The sequence below is a fragment of the Aegilops tauschii genome, chromosome 6 (assembly GCF_002575655.3).
Source record: "Aegilops tauschii subsp. strangulata cultivar AL8/78 chromosome 6, Aet v6.0, whole genome shotgun sequence".
Lineage (NCBI taxonomy): Eukaryota > Viridiplantae > Streptophyta > Magnoliopsida > Poales > Poaceae > Aegilops > Aegilops tauschii.
Window position 1 is genome coordinate 34684059 of NC_053040.3, and position 21692 is coordinate 34705750.

Consider the following 21692-nt stretch of genomic DNA (forward strand, 5'->3'; position numbering starts at 1 on the left):
TCTTGTCCCAACTCAACCAGGCCATAAAGAATAAAAATAATGTTAGAACATTCTGAGATGATGTTTGTTAAAATTTCATCAATCCTTACTGGAGTATATTATCAACTTGGGAGTACAGAACTGAAAATGTACTCCAAAACCAAAAAAAGGATCTTGATGGAGTCGAACCATCATTCCCAGCAATTTATTTGCTAGAATGCTCTTTCCAGTTCAGAGCTTAAGATCCATGATTTATTTATTTTATATTAACCAAAATAATCGGACCAAACCATCTGTAGACATCGTAAGTTGACAAAATACTAATACCACAACCTGCTTGCTAAAGTTTAATTTGCTGATCACAAATGGAAGCATAAAAATGAGAATACTAGCAAGGAATGACCCCAACTTCCAAATTTAGAGATATTATTATTGTGCATTTTTTTATAGAATCACGAATCATAATTTATTAAGATAGTTTTGAAAGAAAAAAATCATATATTTTAAGCTACAAAGATCATTTATGATGCTAGATTCCGTAAATACGGAGAAAAATGCAATCAAATCAGGAACCAGCGAGCTCAAATGGCCTAACTAACCAGGGCTCCTTGCTGGAGAAGCAACTGTTGCACCCAAACACGGAAGCTACAGCACAACAAGATAAAAACTGCGTACCTCTGACAATGCCATATATGCATGGCTAGGAATTGCATGCAAATAAGATTACATATAACCAGATGTGCAAGCATGGAATGTGAAACCAGCTCTTCCCGAATAAAGGTCTTCCTTCAGGTTTCAGCAAGACATTGCTGAGCAAAAATGGCAACACACAAAAAAATTCTGATATGACGAGCTATACATCCAGTAAACATTCAACTGGAATCCAACTGATGACCAAGAGGAAGTATGATGAAGAACATCTGGACAAGCTTGAGTCCTCAAGGCCATTAACAAGGCATCAAATTTGGAAGAATAAAAAGTATACAAAGGAGAACACAAATCCTTCAATGGTATTTACAGAACTGATATAATAAATATGTACAGCATGTAGCAGAACAAATGAACTCACCTGTGCACACAGCATGAGAATTAACATGAACTAGTTGAATTATGATGAAGGTACAAAGCTCATAACATTGTACAATAAAAAAATATGCAGAGTAACCAAAATTTCGTGAAAAAGCCTGTGCTGCAAAAAGTCAACAACGGCTTTTTTCTAAAACAAGACATTGTAACATTGAACAAGAATGCTGATGATCTCTCGTGGGCATTTTAGTATTGTTGGGGTGCAGGAGTACAATATTTACATGTATGACAGAATCTCGTATCAAGCCAAGATATGGTTGTTCATTGACGAAGGGTAAACCACCATGTACGCTTTGAGTTGGGATGACGTGCATATGCAAATTTAAATTGATATAGCTAAGTGCTTGCCGGATAGAAGTAGTTAGATGTACCTTCGTTTGTACTTATCATTGATCTTCAGTACGTAGTTATCGCCGCACCCAGGCCTGTCAATACATTTGCTATGTAGGATCGTGCTGCAATTTAAGATGATCTTGGGGAATCGACAACACAGTGAAAGGACAGAGACACCATGGCAGGGTGGAGAACCCGGGCAAAATAGAACAAATTGATAGTTCCCCGTGTGATCTCCACGCCGCAGACACCAACAAAATATAAATTTTATTGTCTCGTGGCCTGCCAAGCGAGCGCACCCGTTGGCCGTCCTACACAATTACCTTTCTGCGATGTTTGGAGACAGGGAAGCATCATCTTGTCAGCAAAAGGAACCACAAACACCATCTGGATTTGATAAGCAAACATGAAGCATAAATCGGATGACCAGTTCCCTCCCGCGCCTTGTGGACAGCAGCAAGCACCGGAGAGCCTTCATCAACTAAGATGACCATCGTCGAAAATATGCTTTTTTTCTAACAGAAGACATTACATTGAAAAACAATGATAATTATATCTCATGGGTATTTCAGTACTATCGTGCTGGCGCGGTGCAAGAGTACAAGATTTACAAGTATGAACGATCTTTACCTAACCTTCCATGACGCGGAGCATCCTATGAAAATCACCATGTCAATAGCCCCTTTGTAAGAGACACGTGCAACCTCTACTTCAAACATATAAATGTGAATTTTCTCTTTTACACGTGTCTTTTTGTCCCCTTCGAGGATGGTATACTATTTGTCCATCCATCATGCACGTATAGGTTTGAATGGAGCTTCACGGATGACGAGGAATGCATGCATAAGAGAACATCTACACCATCCGCGAAGGAAGCTTGGAAGAGGCGACGAAAGAAGCATCAAGTAGAGAACCACCAAACATCCGGTGCCACGTGAAGATGGGCCACCAGAAGTGCCCAAAGACTGGACATGCTAGGAGGTCTGGAATGGACCAAACATCCAATGTGTGTGCCTCCGATCATACATCTGATGTGTACCAAAAATCCGGTGTCAGGCACGCGAAGCAAAGTCAACAGTAAATACTAGAGTTCCGTATACCTATCGAATGTCCTGCACGTAACAACTAGGGTTTCGACTCATGTACCTACCCTTTCACCCCTAACACTATAAATAGACGCTCCCTTCTCATTTTTAGGGTTAGCTATAAATAGAAAGAAAAGAGAGAGCTTAGCTCATCTACCTCCCCTAGTGGGATTCTTATTAGGAGTAGATACATGAGTGAATTCAAGACCTCTTAGGAGAATAATCATCTATGGTTATCAAGACCTCTACGAAGAAAGATTCCCAAGTGTATCGTCAAGCCCCATCTCTCCAAAAGATTTGGATGAACTACCTCTCAAGAACTACCATTTATCTTTATTTCTCTTGTTCTTAGATTTTGATGCACCTCAAGTATTGCTTATGATTTGAGGAGTACCTGATGTGGATCTTGTCCAATAGAACGTTCTCCCTTTGATTTCTCCACGTTTCCCCATGTTCTTTGTCAATGGTGGCCGCCCTACCTTGGTTTGTCCGGTGCAAGCAGGGTGCAAGGCGGCACATTAGCGCGGCGGCGTTGCCGGTGGCGAGTGACCAAAGCCTGCCCTACCTCAACTTCTATTCGTCCTACATCACTATTTTTTGTGTTCCTCCTCGAATCCACCTTCAATTCATGAAGATTGGGCAACTAGGGCTCCTACGCTACATCTAGGGTTTCTTTGACAAAATCAAATTTGGAGATTATTTTCTTCTTGTAAGAGATCATGTCTAGTAGAATCGACAAGATTGAACCAAGGCCCCACCCTGAGACAACTAGAAAGCTTTCTTTGGGAAGTTTCCTCATAGAGCCCTCCCAAAGTTTCATATCTGAAGCAAGTTTTTAAGAAACTAGCAAAGCTTGGTTGAAGGCCCTCGTGACGGAAAAACCAATCCCACCTTTGTACTTTGCCGGTCTCATCTTGTTCCAACTCAACCAGGCCATAAAGAATAAAAATAAAGTGAGGACTGAAAACGTACTCCCAAACCACAAAAGGATCTTGATGGAGTCGAACCATCATTCCCAGCAATTTGTTTGCTGGAATGCTCTTTCCAGTCCAGAGCTTAAGATCCACGATTTATTCATTTATTTTATAATAATAAAAATCGGACCAAACCAGCTGTAGATATCGTAAGTTGACAAAATACTATCACATCCAATTTGAATACCACAGCCTGCTTGCTAAAGTTTAATTTGCTGATCACAAATGAAGGCATAAAAATGAGAATACTAGCAAAGAATGATCCCAACTTCCAAATTTAGAGATATTATTGTGCATTTTTTTATAGAATAACGAATCATAATTTATTAAGATAGTTTTGAAGAAAAAAAAGCTACAAAGAACTTTTCTGATGATAGTCTGTAAATACGGAGAAAATGCAATCAAATCAGGAAATCAGCGAGCTCAAATTGCCTACCTAACCAGGTTTCCTCGTTGGAGAAGCAACTGTTGCACCTAAACACGAAAGCTACAGCACAACAAGTCAAAGACTGCGTACCTCTGACAATGCCATATATGCATGGCTAGGAATTGCATGCAAATGTAAGATTACATATAACCAGACGAACCAGTATGGAATGTGAAACCAGCCCTTCCCGAATAAAGCTCCTCCTACAGGTTTCAGCAAGACATTGCTGAGCAAAAATGGCATTCACACTAAAACAAAATTCTGATATGACGAGCTATACATCCATTAAGAACATCTGGACAAGCTCAAGTTCTCAAGGCCATTAACAAGGCATCAATTTTGGAAGAATAAAAAGTAAACAAAGGGGAACACAAGTCCATCAATGGTATTTACAGAATTGATAATAAATATGTACACCACGTAGTAGAACAAATGGAACTCACCTGTGCACACATCATGAGAACTAACAGGAAATAGTTGAATTATGACAAAGGTACAGAGCTCGTAACATTGTACAATAAATTTTTTGCAGAGAAAACAAAGCTTCTCGGAAAAGCCTGCAAACGGCTTTTTTCTAAAAGAAGACATTGTAACATTGAACAAGAATGCTGATGATCTCTCGTGGGGTGCAAGAGTACAATATTTACATGTATGATAGATCTCATATCAAGCCAAAATAAGGTTGTTCATTGACGAAGAGTTGGGATGGCGTGCATATGCAAATTTAAATTGATGTAGCGAAGTGCTTGCCCGATAGAAGCAGTTAGATGTACCTTCGTTTGTAGTATCATTAATCTTCAGTACGTAGTTATCACTGCACCCAGGCCTACATTTGCTATGTAGGATCGTGGTGCAATTTTAGATGATCTTGTGGAATCAACAACACAGGGCAAGGACAGAGACACCATGACAGGGTGGAGAACCCGGGCAAAATAGAACAAATTGATAGTTCCCCGTGCGATCTCCACCCCGCAAACACCAACAAAATATACGTTTTTTTGTCTCGTGGCCTGCCAAGCGAGCGCACCCGTCATGGCAAAGACCGTCCTACCTACCAATGTAGTACAGCAAGTAATACAACACATGCGCATCAATCTGCTTACCAACACAATTACCTTTCTGCAATGTTCGGAGATAGGCAAGCTTGTCAGCAAAAGGAACCATGAACGCCATATCTAGATTTGATCAGCAAACATGAAGCATAACTAGGATGACCAATTCCCTCCTGCGCCTTGTGGACAGCAGCAAGCACTGGAGAGCCTTCATCAACTAGACGACCATTGTCGAAAATATGCAGAGTAACCAAAAATTCTGGAAAAGCTTGTGCTGCAAAAAGTTAACAACTCTCTTTTTCTAACAGAAGACATTGCATTGAAAAAGAATGCTAATGAAGTAATGATATCTTATTGATATTTCAGTACTATCGTGCTGGCGCGGTGCAAGAGTACAAGATTTACAGGTATGAACGATTTGTATCAAACCAAAATATGGTTGTTCAGTATGGTTATGTTTTGCGTTGGGGTGACGTGCGATATGCAAATTTAAATTGATATAACGAAGTGCTTGCCTGATAGAAGCAGCTAGATGTACCTTGGTTTGTAGTTATCATCGATCTTGAGTATGCAGTTATCATTGATCTTCAGTACGTAGTTATCGCTGCACCTGTCGATATATTTGATATGAAGGATCGCGGTGTACTTAAGATGATATCGCGGAATCAACAAAGATGATGTCACGGAATCAACAACACGAGAGAAGGACAGAGACACCATGGCAGGGTGGAGAACCCGGGCAAAATAGAACAAATTGATAGTTCCCGTGCGATCTCCACCCCGCAAACACCAGCAAAATATTCCTTTTATTGTCTCGTGGCCTGCCAAGCGAGCGCACCCGACATGGCAAAGGCCGTCCTACGCTACCAATGTAGTACAACATGTAATAATACAACACGCACGTACACACATGCGCGTCAATCAGCCTACCAACACAATTACCTTTCTGTGATGTTTGGAGACAGGCAAGCATCATCTTGTCAGCAGAAGGAACCACGAACCTGAAGCATAAATCGGATGACCACTTCCCTCAGGCGCCTTCTTCAACTAGAAGGCGAGCATCGTCGAAGATAATCAGTGGTCCGCAGGCATCATAAACCAGTGACGATGAACATGAACCATCGGCGTGCCCGGAACAAAAACCGAAGGATCTGGCGCATCAACCGATTCAGGCGTCGCAAGCGTATCGCCAGAAAATCTTAGACGAACATGGCTCAAGGGATACACATGTACCAGAGAGGCAAATCCTCCGCTACAGGAACACCTCTTCGGATCGGATGACACATCATCCTGGATCAGAAGGAACAGACCACTAACCGTGCCGCGAGATCTGAAAAGCGTCCAGAAGATCGTCTAGTAACTTATCTAGAGAATATATATACTGGCTCCATGCATGAAGAAAGGAGTTGGGGAATTATAATTCGGAAAGTAACAACGTAGAAGAAGATATATGGATCTAGATCTAGCCTTGCTAACAAGCAAAATTATACCTACGCAATCACGACACAACCTTACTGTGATCTGAAATACCCTGGATTCTAATTCGAAAACCGAAAGGAAGAGGAGGAACAACAAGATTAGATTAGGTGCACCTCACGATTCTCGCGACGAAACAAAGACGAGACTGCGACGGGCGATGGGAGCAGGAGAGGACGGGGCGATCGAGGGGAAAGGCGTACATAAAAGGGAAGGGAGGGTGGCTGGTGGATTGTCGATGACGGAGCCGGTTTGGGTGATGGACGGCTTGGATTGGATCACGTAGCTGTCTGTCTATGTGCCGTTGTCGGTTGGGGAACGAGTGGACGGAGGACCTCACGTCTAGCACGAACTTTTCCCGATGCCCACCTTTGCGTGTTCCCTTTGGCCACGTTTTGCGTCATCCCTTGCGTCATTGAGTTGAGGAGGCCTGATCGTCCACGGCCAAACTACCGTCCCTCTTCCTTTTCTTTCGACCCCAAGATTCAGCGAATGTCAGACTTTTAGGCATGACAAATAAAACGTTCTTCATAGTAAATTATGTTTAATGATTAAGGATGACAAGTTTAGTTGGCGAGCACAGCAAATCCGTCTCAATTCATTTTTTTTTGCGAGGAAATTGCCGTGTTTCAAACTAAAATTTATCATCATCACGCCAATATATATTGCTATGAAAAACGTTCCATTTGACATGCCTAAAAATCTAACGCCAGACTTTTATTATTTATATCAGTTTTGCTAAAGCACATCTAGATGTGCCGTAAGTATTGCACATCTAAATCCTATGTCATTGATCTTACCTTAAGATTCGTGTGGATATTTTCCATTTCTTTTTTCTTTTTCCTCTTTATGCTTGATTCAGTCACTTAGATGTGCAATAGTTAGAGCACATCTAGATGTGCCCTAGACACACCCTATTTATATTCTTGCGTCATCCCTTGTGTCACGATTGAGGAGGCCTGATCCTCCACGGCCAAACTACCGTCTCTCTTCCTTTTCTTTCAACCTAAATATTCAACGAATGTTGGATTTTTAGGCATGACAAATAAAACGTTCTTCATAGCAAGTTATGTTTAATGATCAAGGATAGCAAGTTTAGTTGGGGAGCACAGCAAATCCGTCTCAATTCAATTTTTTTTGCGAGGAAATTGCCGTGTTTCAAATTAAATTTGTCATCACCACGACAATATATATTGCCATGAAAAACATTCGATTTGACATGCCTAAAAATATAAGGCTAGATTTTTATCATTTCTATCTTTTTTACTACTCCCTCCGTCCCAAAATTCTTGTCTTAGATTTGTCTACATACGGATGTATCAAGTCACATTTTAGTATTAAACTAGCAAGATGCTCGTGCGTTGCATGGAACTTGAAGATGCATTTGTATGAGTAGTTTATGTTATGGGAGAAAAAGGATAAACGAGGAAAGGCTGTATCTGCAAATGTGGAGAGGAGTGCAGGTAAATTGTCATAGTTTTCTTCCTATCCGTTAGATATAGATCGGATGGCCTATATTGCAGGATCACAGGCACACCATCATTACCAACTCTGTTTTTTTATAGGAGTAGAGATACATACTTATCTAAACAAATTTAAGACAAGAATTTTGGGACGGAGGAAGTAGAAAAAATGCCCGTGTGTAACGGAGATGCGTAGAAGGCAGCTAGCGTAACATAGACAAGCAGCGTAGCATTGAGGGGCCGGCCCATAGATGATGTGCGAGACAGTGACAAACCTGAAATCGGGTACAAAACACTGAAAGAGTAAGGTTCGTTGGCTTTTTTAAGGAACACCGTCTGGTTAGTCCGATCGTTGTTGTCCTTAAAAAAGCTGAGATCAATCGCTAACACGTGAGTGACGAAATAAGTGGTGGATTTTATTTTGATAAAAAGGCAGGCCACAGTCTACCTTACATATTCCAGAACCAGACCAAGGTCTAAGAATTGTCAGGGTACAAAGGATGCTAGCTAGCTAGCTGCATCAGAAAAAAGGAAAAGGGGTACAGCGGGGCGTAGCTAACTTAAGAAGCGGCTGAAAGGAAATCCGCTTTACACTGGAGGAAAACTCGTAAAGAACTATCGTTCAATCTGGCGCACCAAAGAAGTAGCATCTCTGCTATAGCAGCCCCCAAAGCATCTGGCAATATGGTTTCGCTGTCAAAAACCCTGGCGTTGCGCACCTTTCATAGCTGAGCAGTGAGCAGCACATGCAGCAATCAGAATTGTCCAGTGGCTAGAAGCTTCTCTCATCTTGAACACAAAATCCTTCAAGGAAAGCGATGAAATGGCTTGGTGGAGTGAAATAAGTGGTGGATCATGGAACCTTACTCTTATTTTTTCAGATGTTTTTATTTTATTACTTTTATTTCATTTCATTTTATTTTATTTCATTTTATTTATACTAGCACATGTGTCCATGCGTTGCAACGGAAAATAAATAACTTCAAACCCTCCTACTAAAAGTATTTAGTGCGCAAGGCTTGTGAATCAGGATGTGCAGATGCGATATAGAGATAAAAGAATTTACAAGAGTCCTCCAACGAGAGGTGCTCTGGCACCATCAGATTGCCTTGTGTGCCAGCCAATGCATTTCTTGATTAAATGTAGGTTTATTTGAATGTTTTATGTGGTCAGGCGTAAGATCCACTACTGATCGCAAGCTTCGAAACTCCGGGCGCTTCCTCATCGCTAATCTCTCTCTTCAATATTCTCACAAGTTTTTCTCCTCTCACGGATATGGCGATTGGCCAAGGTGTATTCTCTTGACTGCAATTTTCGGTAACCGCTAGATTACCGGGTTTTCCAATCGCTCCAAGAAATATTGTTACCGTTTGAAGAAAACTTGATGAATTTGAATGCAAACATAGACCTAATAGAATAAAGATGGTTGCATTGATGTGTACATAGAGAAGAGAATAATATATGTAGAGATATGATGCGGTTGGGGACACATTTTTTGTTCTTATAATGTGATCGCTTTTGGGGTTTGGTCATCCTTCTTAAAGCCAAAAACAGACATACATGCATAATGCCATCAGTATGGCACGTGGCTATATTGACATTTACAAATGGACATTATCCCCAAAAAATACTTATTTCTCCCGCTCGCTCGTGGCTGCTGTTTAGTGAAAGAGAGAGTGAATTATGCATGCACATAGTTCACCCTCCTTAGTGATTGAATAGAGTACAAACCGTGAAAAATTCAAGAAAAAAGTCCATTTTACTACCCTAAATAAAGTGGGTGGTTCATTTTACCTCCTGATCTATTTTTTGGCTTCTTTTACCCCCCAAACAAACCCAAACCGGACAAAACACCCCCCTGGCTGGTTTTTCTCCACCCTCTGCTGATGTGGCACTAGTCAACGGCGGTTTTGACCTGGGTGGGGCCCTCTTGTCAGGTTTCTCTCACCTCTCTCTCTCTCTCTCCAGGTACACTCGCCGGCGAGCAGAGTAGGGTCAGGCGGGGTCGGCAGGAGGCGGTGGCGCACGGGGCCGAGGCGGTGGGTACTTGGGGCGGGCTCGCGCGGCGGCGGGATGGCGTGGCCAGCGGGGTCGACAGGAGACGGTGGCGCGGCGGCGAGCGGAGTAGGGCCAGGCGGGGTTGGCAGGAGATGGTGGCGCACGGGGTGGAGGCGGTGGTGGCAACCACCGGCGGTGGGTACTCGGGGCGGGCTCGGGCGGCGGCGGGATGGCATGGCCAGCGGGGTCGGCGAGGCAACGGCGGCGCGAGGGCGGGGCAATCTGCGGCGGCGCGGGACGAGGCTCCTCTGGCAGGACGCCGGCGCGATGGCGGGGAGAGGGCGGCCGCTCCTGGGCGACGTGGTGAGGGAGGTGGGGCACGGGTGGCTCGGGCTCGGGGCGAGCTCCTTCAGCGGCGGCGGTTCTGACCTAGAGAGAGAGAGAGAGAGAGAAACCTGACAAGGGGGCCCCACCCAGGTCAAAACCGCCGTTGACTAGTGCCACATCAGCAGAGGGTGGAGAAAAACCAGCCAGGGGGGTGTTTTGTCCGGTTTGGGTTTGTTTGGGGGGTAAAAGAAACCGAAAAATAGATCAGGGGGTAAAGTGAACCACCGACTTTATTCTGGGTAGTAAAATGGACTTTTTTCAAAATTCAAGAAAGCATAGGTATCTTATTCGAGTTTGTGAGTTCGAGTAATGAGCACAACAAATTTTTTGGTCGAAGTGGACGTGGGCTGGAGGCCCAAAATGAACTGTTATGCATATTTATTAGAAATCTCAGTGGTTGATCTTTAGATTAACATAAAATTAATGGATATAAAGCGGTGATGAAAGGAGAACTAAGAAATGTTGCTTCCTTTATTTTTAGGTCTAGACTAGATCTAGGTATAGATATAAATTAAAAAAAGGTCTAGATATAGATTTATCTACTAGCCTATGCATTGCGACAGGGGCATACACATTCTAATAGTTCAATATCAATCATGTCAACCTTGCACCTTTAGAATAATCATGTACATTAGACAACATAGTCGATTCGATTTACCATTAAATAATTCCTCCTCCACCACCATCCACTTTCTCTTCTCTGGAAAACAAAGACTTGATTAACCTTAAAGAAATAAACCTAGCATACAGAGGGAATAGAAGCAGGGACAGTCATGTGTGAGTCACAGCGGGCAGTTTTTTTTGGCGTGCTAAGCACGGACGAAGGCAGAGGAACGTTGAGCAAAATGGGAACATTATGCATTGTTTTAAGATGGTGTAGATATGAGGTAATTGCTCAAAACCATCACAGACGAAGGTAAAACCATCGTCGTCTAGAGTGCACAAGGTTTGTGCGGCAGCGACGGCTACATCAGGCGTCCACCAGCAGCGAAATAAATCTCTTCTCTTTCTTCCCTTTCTCCTCTCACTGTAGGGTTAGTACATTTGACTGATTTGAATGCTAGGGTTAGGATTTGAATGCTAGAGGGTTAGTGGATTTGAAAGTTAGGGTTAGGATATTTAATTTCTTCTACTAAATTTAGTTTGTGGGATAATGAATTTGAATGCTAGGGTTACTATACTGGTACTGAATTTAGTTTGTCAAGCTACTGAATTTGGATGCTGGGATTAGTATACTGCTACCGTATTTAGTTTATTAAATTACTGAATTTTAATGCTAGGGTTACAATATAATATTGTATTTAGTTTCTTGATACTGTATTTAGTTTTTTGATATTGAACAAATACAAGGGGTTTGTAAGCCCTTAATAAAGCGACTCAATACGGTGTCACGATAAAGTTTACAACGGAAGACTAAACCGGGCTTGCACATCATTCCAATCGAAACCACGAGGTCCATCAACACTTGGTCACCTGGCCTAAACTCCTGTTCATGATGTATGATCTATCCATTGGCCATCAACCGAGGACCGAGAGGATGGATAGGTCGAAGGCGACTGCGGAGGCGTCTGCGGGCGCCCCAGGCGCCGACGGCGGCGAGCCCGCGCCTGGCCAAGCTACCGACGGCTCTGCCCAGGCCCTGGAGGGAGGCTGGTCGGCAGCAGCCTCGCCGGCGGCCAGGCGGGCGGTCGCGCCTGCTCCGGGCGCGGACATGCGGCCGGGGAGTCGTTTCTGGGTTCTGGCAGATGAGGTTTCTGACGACGATGAGGAGGTGGAGTCGCGCGGCGAGGCGGGGTCAGGGGAGGGCGGCCGTGTGCCCTGCTCCCTTGGCGACTTCGTGTCGCGCGCGGAGGAGCTCGGGGGCTCCTTCAGGGCTGGACGCCGGCGCGCTTTTGCGCCCGGAGGTCATGGCCCAAGGCGGACCGCACTGCTAGGGGGCAGGGCGCCGCGCGCATCTCTGCGGGGCGAGGGTCGAGGTAGCCCTGACGCGTCCGCAGCGGGGCTGCTCCTGCAGCCAGCGCAGCCGCTGCGCTGCTCGGTGTGGGCGGCCCCTGCGGCCACGGCGGCGGCGGCGGCGGATCCGGGCGGAACCCTGGCTAGGGTTGGGGACGAGGTGCCCGGGGCGCTGGTGGGCCTGGCCCATCGGGACGTCTGTAGCCCAAGTGCGGGACCTGTGTGTGCGGTGGCCCAGCCTAGGGTCGAGCCAGTGGTGCAGGGAGCCCCGCTGGCCCTCAGGTCACAGCCTGGCCCAATGGTGGAGGCCCAGCCCAGGTCCACCCGCTCTGCGCAGCCATATAAATGGCTTTGGCTTCCCCGTGGAACCCTAAACACCGCGTTAGGTTTTCCGGCCTCCTTTTCTGAAGTGCGGCGCTTCGGCCACTCCGCCCGCTTCCTCTCTCCCAATCCCTCACCCGCTCCCTCCCCACCTCCTCTGGTGAGATCCTTCGCGGAGGTGGTGGCGATGGGCTCCAAGCAAGACCGCCGGGGGGAGAAGCCGCCCATGGAGCCGCCACGGGAGCGCAACATTGGGCGGGCCGACGACGAGCGCGGCTGGGGTCCGCCGCCCGCCTGGTGGATCAAGGAGCAGGAGCGCAAGAAGAAGAAGAAGGAAGAGTACAAGAAGCGCGGCCTCGAGCTCAAGCGCAAGGGGCAGCAGTCCGCCGCGGGTGGCGACCGCGTCGGCGACCCCTCTGTGAAGAAGCAGAAGTTCAAGCCTGCAGGGGCGGCGGCTCCCAAACCGCCCCTCCCGCCCAGATCTGCGGCACCGGGCTCGTCCAAGGGCACGGAGGAGGAGCCGATCCCCATCGAAGAAGCCGACGGCCCGGAGTGCTTCAAGTGTGGTCGTGCGGGTCACTTCCAGAACCTCTGCACTTTTAAGCCGCTGTGCGTGGTATGCACCAAGGAGGGGCACACTTCGGCGCAGTGTCCGACCCGTGGCAAACCCCTACTCCTCCAAACCATGGGCCACGCCATATCTGGAGAGGGCTTCTTCTGCCTCCAGTTCCCGGAAGAGTCGGCGGAGGAGCCGCAGGTTCTGAGGGGGGACAACTCGGCGGTGCTCTCCATGCCCTCTGGTGCGCTCACGCAAGAGATCCTCGAAGTGGAGCTGCCACACCTCTTTGAGGGAGACTGGGACTGGCAGATTTCTCCTATCCACGGCGGCGAGTTCCTGGTGGTGTTCCCAGATCCCATTATGCTCAGGATGGCTACGCGGAGCGGCAAGCTCTTCCTCTCCCTCCACAACCTCATGGTGGACATTCGTGATGCGGTTCTCGACGCGCCCAAGGGTCTGGCCATGCCGGAGGTGTGGGTCAAGCTGGGCGGCGTCCCACCCAAGCACCGTCGCTCCGACCGGCTCATGGCGGCCACCACCATGCTCGGCCGTCCCTTGTTGGTCGAGGAGGCGTCCTTGACCCGTCCGGGGCCGGTCCGCATGCGCTTCGCCTGCCGCAATCCAAGCAAGCTCCGTGGCCAGGTCCAGATTTGGTTCAACGGCGAAGGCTTCAACATCTCCATCGAGCCCGAGCTTCCCCCGGAGCAACTCGCGGCTCCAGCCCTCCCGTCCCCCAACCCCCCTCCCCCCAACCGTGGCCGGGACCCGGATGGGCCGGGGCGTGAAGGCGACAAGGATCAAGATGCTAGCATGGAGGATGACTCCATCGATACGGCGGCGTGGGAGAAGCTGGGCATCACCGACAAAGGCGGGGCGGCGGACCAAGTGCAGAGGCCAATGATGGAGCAACCCCTGGTGGGGGGGTCCGTGGAGTTGGAGCTCTCGATCCCAAACCAGTACGGCTCCAACCTGGGGTCCGTCACGTCTCCTCCGGCGCGGATGGAGGTTGGGGTGGTTTCGGACATGATGGTGGAGCCGCAGGACGATACCCGCACCCCGGGTGTGGCGTCGGCAGCCTCGTTGCCTCTCTCCTCACGTTCCCCGACCCAAGGCGGCCGCAGCAGCAACAAGCTTGGCGTGGTGAAGCAGCTCAAGAAGGTGGCGGTTCGCAAGGTCACCGTGGAGGCCGGGCGTGCAGCGGAGCTCTTAGGCGCGCTGGCGACGCCGCGCCAGGCGGTCATGGCTCTGGCGGTGCCTGTTCCCGGCCCGCCGGCTCAGGAGGCGACCAAGACGACGTCCTTCCCGAAGGCCAAGCGCTCCAAGGCCGTGGTGGAGGGGCAGGCGGCCCCTGTGCAGGTCAGCGCTCGGGCCAAGGGTGCCAAAGGGAATCTCCCGTCTCTCCAACGTGCCCAACTCCTCCAAGCTCAGAAGAACCTCGAAACCTCAGGTAATCCCTTGCCTCGTTTTACGATTCTAGACTCCTTTTCGGATGATCACTTGAGCGAGGTATTGGGAGAGAGTGGGGTTGAACCGATGGGTGAGGGAGGGATGCGCGAACTCATCTCACTGGTGCGCGCGAAGGAGATGGCGCAGGCGGCGCTGACAGCGGCGGCTGCTCAACACGCGGATCGTCTGGCACTTGAGGCTGAGCCCTCGACGTCGCTAGCGGTCCGGCCCGAAGGGGAGACAGCAACAGGGGTTGCTACTCCTCCCTCGCCTCGCTGCGGCAAGGTGAGGCGTGTGGCCAAGGCGATCTCCTCAAGGGGGGTGCGCCTGCGCAATCGCGTCATCTAGATGCGTGCGCTTCTTTGGAACATTCGTGGCTTCGGTCACGCAGGGCGGCGCACCCAACTTAAAGAGTATATTAGGAAAGAAGCCATCGATATCGTCGGGCTCCAGGAAACGATTAGAGCAGAGTTTAGGCACCATGATATCCTAGCCATCGATCCCCTTGAGCGCTTTGTCTGGCACCATATGCCGGCAACGGGCCATTCGGGTGGCATGTTACTCGGTTTCTGTAGCGCCACATTCGAGGTGCTGACCTGGGAGGTCGGCATCTTCTTCATTGCTGCCAACATCCGCGTGCGAGCGTCGCTTCGCGAGCTTGTGATCGTGCAAGTCTATGGTCCAGCAGATCACTCACGCTCGGCCGAGTTCTTGGGAGAACTTGAAGCCAAGGTGAGGGAGGTTTCGGCAGCCCAACTCCCGTTATTGGTGGGAGGTGACTTTAACCTGATTCGGTCAGGAGTAGACAAAAACAACGATAATATCAATTGGCCAAGGGTGGCGATGTTCAACAATGCTGTTGCATCTATGGCACTTAGGGAAGTGGCCAGAACTGGGGCAAGGTACACTTGGACTAACAAGCAACTAGCCCCGGTGCGATCCGTCTTGGATCGGGTTTTCATGTCTCCAGACTGGGAAGTGGTGTTTCCACTCTGCTCACTCCTTGCAGAAACCCGGATTGGTTCGGACCATGTGCCCCTCATCTTTTCCTCAGGGGAGGACAGGATTCGCCGCAGCCCGCGGTTCTTCTTCGAAACCGCGTGGTTTGAGGTCCCAGATTTCGACTCCATCTTTAGGGAGAGATGGGTGCGAAGCGTCCAACTCGCAGGCCAGCAACGTGGCCCTATGGAGTTTTGGATCGCAGTCGGAGGCCGCCTCCGCGCAAGCCTAAAGGGTTGGGGCGCGAACCAGGGGCGTGCTGACAAGATCCTCAGGGAAAGGCTTCTTGCTGAATTAATCGTCCTTGATAACCAAGCGGACACTCGTCCTTTCTCAGAGCAAGAATGGGCGCATCGATACGCCTTGGAAGGGCAAGTCGAAGCTCTGTTGCGGGCAGAGGAGGAATATTGGAGGCGCAGGGGTGGTCTCAAGTGGACGCTCAAAGGAGACGCGAACACCCAGTATTTCCACGCGTACGCGAACGGCAGACGTAGGAAATGCTCAATCCTTAGGTTGCAGTCGGAGCAGGGGCTTCTTCTACAACACTCGGAAATCACCCATCATATCTACGACTTCTACATAAGTCTGATGGGGACCGACGAGGCACAACAAGCGCGCCTCAGCACGGAGGTGTGGCTCCCGTACCAAAAGGTACTACACAGCGAGAACGAAGAGCTGGGGCTCGCGTATCTCCCTAAGGAGATTGACAACGCTCTGTTAAGCATGAAAACTGACACGGCTCCGGGGCCGGATGGGTGGCCGGTGGCGATGTTCAAGCGCTTTTGGCCATTGCTCCGCGGGCCCATTTACGAGGTGTGTAATGGCTTCATGCGTGGCTTTGTGGATATTGCTAGGTTAAACTACGGCGTCCTATCGCTTATCCCAAAAGTGCCAGGGGCGGACAACATACGCCAGTACAGACCTATCGCGCTGATTAACGTTCCGTTTAAAATCTGCGCCAAAAGCTGTGCCACTCGGCTCGCGCCGATCGCCCACCGCACCATTAGTCGTGCCCAGTCGGCGTTCATTAGGGGTAGGAACATTCTGGAGGGACCTCTAGCGCTGCAAGAGACCCTTCACGAGCTTAAGCGCACACACGAACCAGCGATTCTACTTAAACTAGACTTTGAGAAGGCCTACGACAGAGTTAATTGGGACTTCCTCAGGCAGATCCTCACCAGCCGAGGATTCTCACCGGTTTGGGTGCACCGAGTCTTGCAATTGGTCTCGGGGGGCCAAACTGCGGTCTCGGTGAATGGAGAAGTAGGGCACTTCTTCAGGAACAAGCGTGGCTTACGCCAAGGTGACCCCATGTCGCCGCTCTTGTTCAACTTCGTCGCTGATGCGTTGGCAGCGATGTTGCGGAAAGCAACGGAGGCAGGACACATTAAAGGGGTGTTGGGACACCTCATCCCAGGGGGGATTTCGCACCTGCAATACGCAGACGACACGCTACTGCTGTTCCAGCCCGACCTCCATAGTGTGGCTACGGTCAAAGCCTTACTGATTAGCTTCAAGCTTATGTCAGGGCTTAAGATCAACTTTCACAAGTGTGAAGTGATGCCCATGGGATTGGAGGCGGATGAGGGTAGACACATAGCGGACCTGCTCAATTGCAAACTTGGCAATATGCCGTTTACCTACCTAGGTCTCCCATTGGATGCCAAGCGCATCAAGATCGACGGGTGGGCGCCGCTCTGGACCAAGGTGGGAGAGCGGGTCAGTCCGTGGAGGGGGAAGTTCCTCTCCTCTGCAGCTAGGTTAGTGCTCACAAACGCGAGCCTCTCCTCGCTGCCACAATTCGCAATGGGTTTGTTCCTCCTGGCGGAAGGGGTACACGCCAAGATGGACACACCGCGGTCCCGTTTCTTTTGGGAAGGCTCGGGACCAAAACGCAAGTACCACATGGTCAAGTGGGCTGCGGTGTGCCGCCCCAAGGATCTGGGAGGGCTTGGGATCACAAACACCAGAATCCAGAACGTTGCACTCTTGTGCAAATGGATCTGGAAACTCTCGCAGGGAGCGACGGGTCTATGGGTTGATCTGCTTCGGGCCAAGTACTTCCCGAACGGGAATTTTTTCGAGGGCGTGGCGAGGGGATCTCCTTTCTGGAACGATCTGCAAGCGGTACGGCCAGCTTTCGCTCTGGGAGCCAAGTTCTCCATTGGTAATGGTCGCTCGGCTCGCTTCTGGCTTGATCACTGGGTGGGAGCCCATCCCCTCTGGGTCGACTTCCAGAGCCTTTATACCCTGGCTGTCAACCCGGAGATCTCAGTGGCCACGGCGCTTGCCTCTTCCCCTCCGGCACTGCATTTCCGGAGAGAGCTATCGCAAGTAGAACAAGCACACCTTACGGAATTGCTTGATTCCATTGCGCCGGTCACGCTGTCGCCGACGGTGGACACAGTCACCTGGGCCCTCACCCAGTCTGGCAAGTTTTTGGTCAAGTCCCTATACCGTAAACTGTGCCTGGGCCCATCCTTCCAGGTGCCAAAGGGCTTGTGGAACGCGCGCCTTCCGCTCAGGATTAAGGTGTTTTTCTGGCAAATGTTCTGCAATAGACTGCCCACTTCCGCTAACGTCGCCAAACGTAACGGGCCGTCGACTGGTCTGTGTGCGATTTGCAACGTCCTGGAGGACGCGACTCATGTCTTCTTCCTATGTCCTCTGGCACGTTTTGCTTGGAGCGCCGTCCGTGCAGCAGCCAACTCCTCCTGGGACCCCCGGTCTGCGTCTGACCTCGCAACCATAATTGGCTCTTTTCACGGTGGCATCAACCGAGTACTCTGGAGCTGTTTCGGCGCCTTGTCCTGGGCACTCTGGCTCACTAGGAACAAACTTGCAATCGAGGGTATCTTTCCTTCTCACCCTGCTAACATAATCTACAAATGCAACCTTCTTCTGCAGCAGTGGAGTCCGTTGGCGAAGCGCAAGGATGCTGAAAGACTGAATCGCGCCCAAGAACGCCTTCGTCAGATCTACGTTTTGGCTAGGGAGCCATCTGCCACCTCTGCGCCGTGAAGTGGCCCTTTTATCTTGCGAGCGAGCCTGCGTGCTCTATGCTCTGCCTCCGGGCCTGTATTTCCTTTGCGACTGCTGGCCTGGTCTAGACTTGTGCGCCTCGTGCCGTCGTGGTCTGAGCCTCCGTGCTCTGTTTCGAAACCTATGCCTGAGCCTCCGTGCTCGTGTTCGAGTTGTTGTCTGCTACGCTGCCTATGTTGTGGGCTTTATTAATTTAAAGCCGGACGCTTCTAGCGTCTTCGTTCTAAAAAAAAAAAGACTAAACCGGGGTTCACGTGGCTAAGGCTGGACACCAATGTTCATGGAACTTGTTAGGTTTGCGTACTAGCAACTCTCCTTTCGGCTACATGCTGGTTGGAAGTCTGCTATAATCTGGCCACGACAATTGAGTGCAAATTACTCGCAAGACAAACCAAGGAGCATAAAACAAAAGGGGAAATGCCAATGCTCTACCGGCTGATCGCGCGGAGTGTTCCGCCACCCGCGCAGACATGGATCGCCTTGATCCATGTGCCGTCACGCACGCTCGCACACGGTCTATTATTTCTCTTGCCTACCACGTGCCCTTTACCTTATCTTGCAACAATTGCGGTGTTGCAAACCATAGTGGCGAACGACAACTGCAACTTAGACAAGCTTTTGCAACATCAGTTGTGTTGCAAAACAGTGCAACAAAACCTCTGTTGCAAACAAAAATATATGACGAGAACTCTATTGCAAAAAATATTAATCCCGCAACACAACCTATGTTGCAAAAAATATATTCTGCAACATAACGTTTGTTGCAAATGTTTCTGTAACAAGACCTTTGTTGCGAAGTAGTGAAAGACATTGAGCCACTGGATTGTGCCACATCCAACGACTCGCGAGGCGGCGGATCTTTTTAAAAGATTCCCCGCTGACGCGTAGCAGCCCATACAAGCATGACAATCATATCCAACCACCAGGTGCATAGAACAGATTAAAGCAGAACTAAGATAAGCATGCATAACATCATAACAATATAACAAGTAACTGGGAAGCCGGGTCCGTGTGAATAAAACAAGTAAATAAACCAAGGAACAAAGCCACCTTAAGGGTAGCGTTGTTACGATACATGAATGTAAAGTAATATAATTGTGAATAAACGGCATGTTCAACTTGTCTCCCATTTATTTAAATCCAGCAATCTCATTGCTCACAAATCCAACTGGTCTTATGTGTTCCCAACATATCTCATTGGCCTCACTCGGCGATATCATCACAAGTATCCACATATCAAAATGAACACGTTATTATTTTGCTGTCCTCCAGGCTCGATAGAGACAACTAGTGTGACTTATTCCGACTCCATGCATAATCGTGGACACGGCAACTCAGATAGTTTTAACTATGCAAAGAGCGTACACTATATATAGCCATACGACGAAGTATTCATTGTGGGAACACATCGACAAGATTATCCCCTAGCCTTTTCTTTATATATCATGTTACCGGTGAGGACTTGAACCTCACCTTCAGTAAGAGTGACGGGATATTTCCACCTTTCTCGTGGTTATTGAGTATAAGATTGACTCAGGAGTCAGGACTCTATCAAGCAAAATGATTGTCCCTACACTGCAACCCATGAAGAGATTATCACCTGATTCTTGTGCAATTTTGTAGAAACAACATGTAGCATTATGAGGCAATCAGGCCAATCATGCTTAGCAAGACGGTCTGTTTTCCAGACACACCTCTTGACGACCAGCCAAAGAAAGAGTTTGCCTTTTAGAGGAGCCCAAGCCTTCCAAATGGTGCAAGTAGTCCTATACATAACCGATGCAGCGAAGTGCGCTTTATAAACAAATTTTGCCAAGTAGGTACCTTTAGGATTCCATGACCAGCTCTATTTGTCTACAGCAATTTGTATGATTTGAACTTCAGAAATCACCTCCCATAAGATTAAAACCTGATGAAAAATATGAATATTTATTTTCCCCTTTATGTTCATAATCCAGACTGCACTAATCATTGCTTCTGCTACTGTTCTTCTCTCCCTGACGACCGGAGGCACGGAACTAAAAACTTCTCCCTGGCCTGATTGATCCATATCTATCGGTCCAAAATAAACATATTCCCATTACCAAACTCAACACGAGCACAGCAGCATAGAGTAGATGCCTTTCATGATTTTCCACAGGCTTTAAAAAGATGCTCCACGCACGATTATTTGATGTACGCGCCTTCCAAGCCCATCGCGACCAAAGCACGGAGTTCATGATCTTCAGGTCCAGAATGGCTAGTCCTCCGCTCTCTTTTGGAAAACAAATTTGCTTCTAACTCACCAAGCAGTGGTTGACTTTTAATAGATTAGTGCCCTTCCAAAGGAATGCTCTATGAATTTTGTCAATGGCCTTGAACACCCATGGCGGAGGGTCAAGGGATATTAAGTGAAAAATTGAAATTGTTGATAACACCGCTTGGACTAAAATTAAACGACCACTCTGGTAGAGGAATCCAGTGCGCCAGAGAAAAAAATATCCGATGCCTCTCACTAACGGACCAGAAGCGCCAGCAAACTGGCCAGCTGGCATTGCTGGACTGGTCCAGATCCACAACTGGCTGGCTTGGCTCGTCCTCCACCTCACGCCTGCGCAGGACAGAACATGGGAGGGAAGCAGGGGAGCTCCAGCGACGCACAACACTGGTGACTAGAGGCGCCCCCGCCGCTCCTGACCGGGGTAGATGGTCCTCGGGACCTCCCACAACTCATGCCCGAGTGCACGGACGGCGGGGAGGCACGACGGTGGCAACCACTTCTCTTCCGGCGGACGGGTATGGCCGGCTCAGTTGAATTTGTGGCCACTGCTTGCGAAGCTTGAATCTGAGCGTGTCAATCTCTTCCTCTCCTCGCACTCGCACTACAGGCACAGAGAAAGGGGCAAGGCTCACGGTTCCCATCACCGGAGGCGAGATTGTGAGGGGCCCTCAAGCGATTTAACAACGCAGGGAGGGAGAGAGTTGAATGCCATGATCACGGGGCTCAGGGGCTGCTTTTATAAATGGGACAGACGAGCTCCAGCTCAGGTTACCGCCGGTCCCAGTCACCATGCCCCCGCTGCTTGCTGTGGCGATCACCGTCGACGGCCTGGATGTCTAGGGGCTAGGGGAG

At 48.9% G+C, this 21692-nt stretch overlaps 1 long non-coding RNA gene across 1 annotated transcript; it reads right to left on the reverse strand.

Moving 5' to 3' along the window:
• Nucleotides 1-3548: 3548 nt before the first annotated feature.
• Nucleotides 3549-6680, reverse strand: LOC120966116 (uncharacterized). The gene is made up of 2 exons (XR_012187079.1): nucleotides 6529-6680; nucleotides 3549-6266 (listed from the first exon to the last, which is right to left on the reverse strand). It is a non-coding gene; the product is annotated as an uncharacterized lncRNA (long non-coding RNA).
• Nucleotides 6681-21692: the final 15012 nt, after the last annotated feature.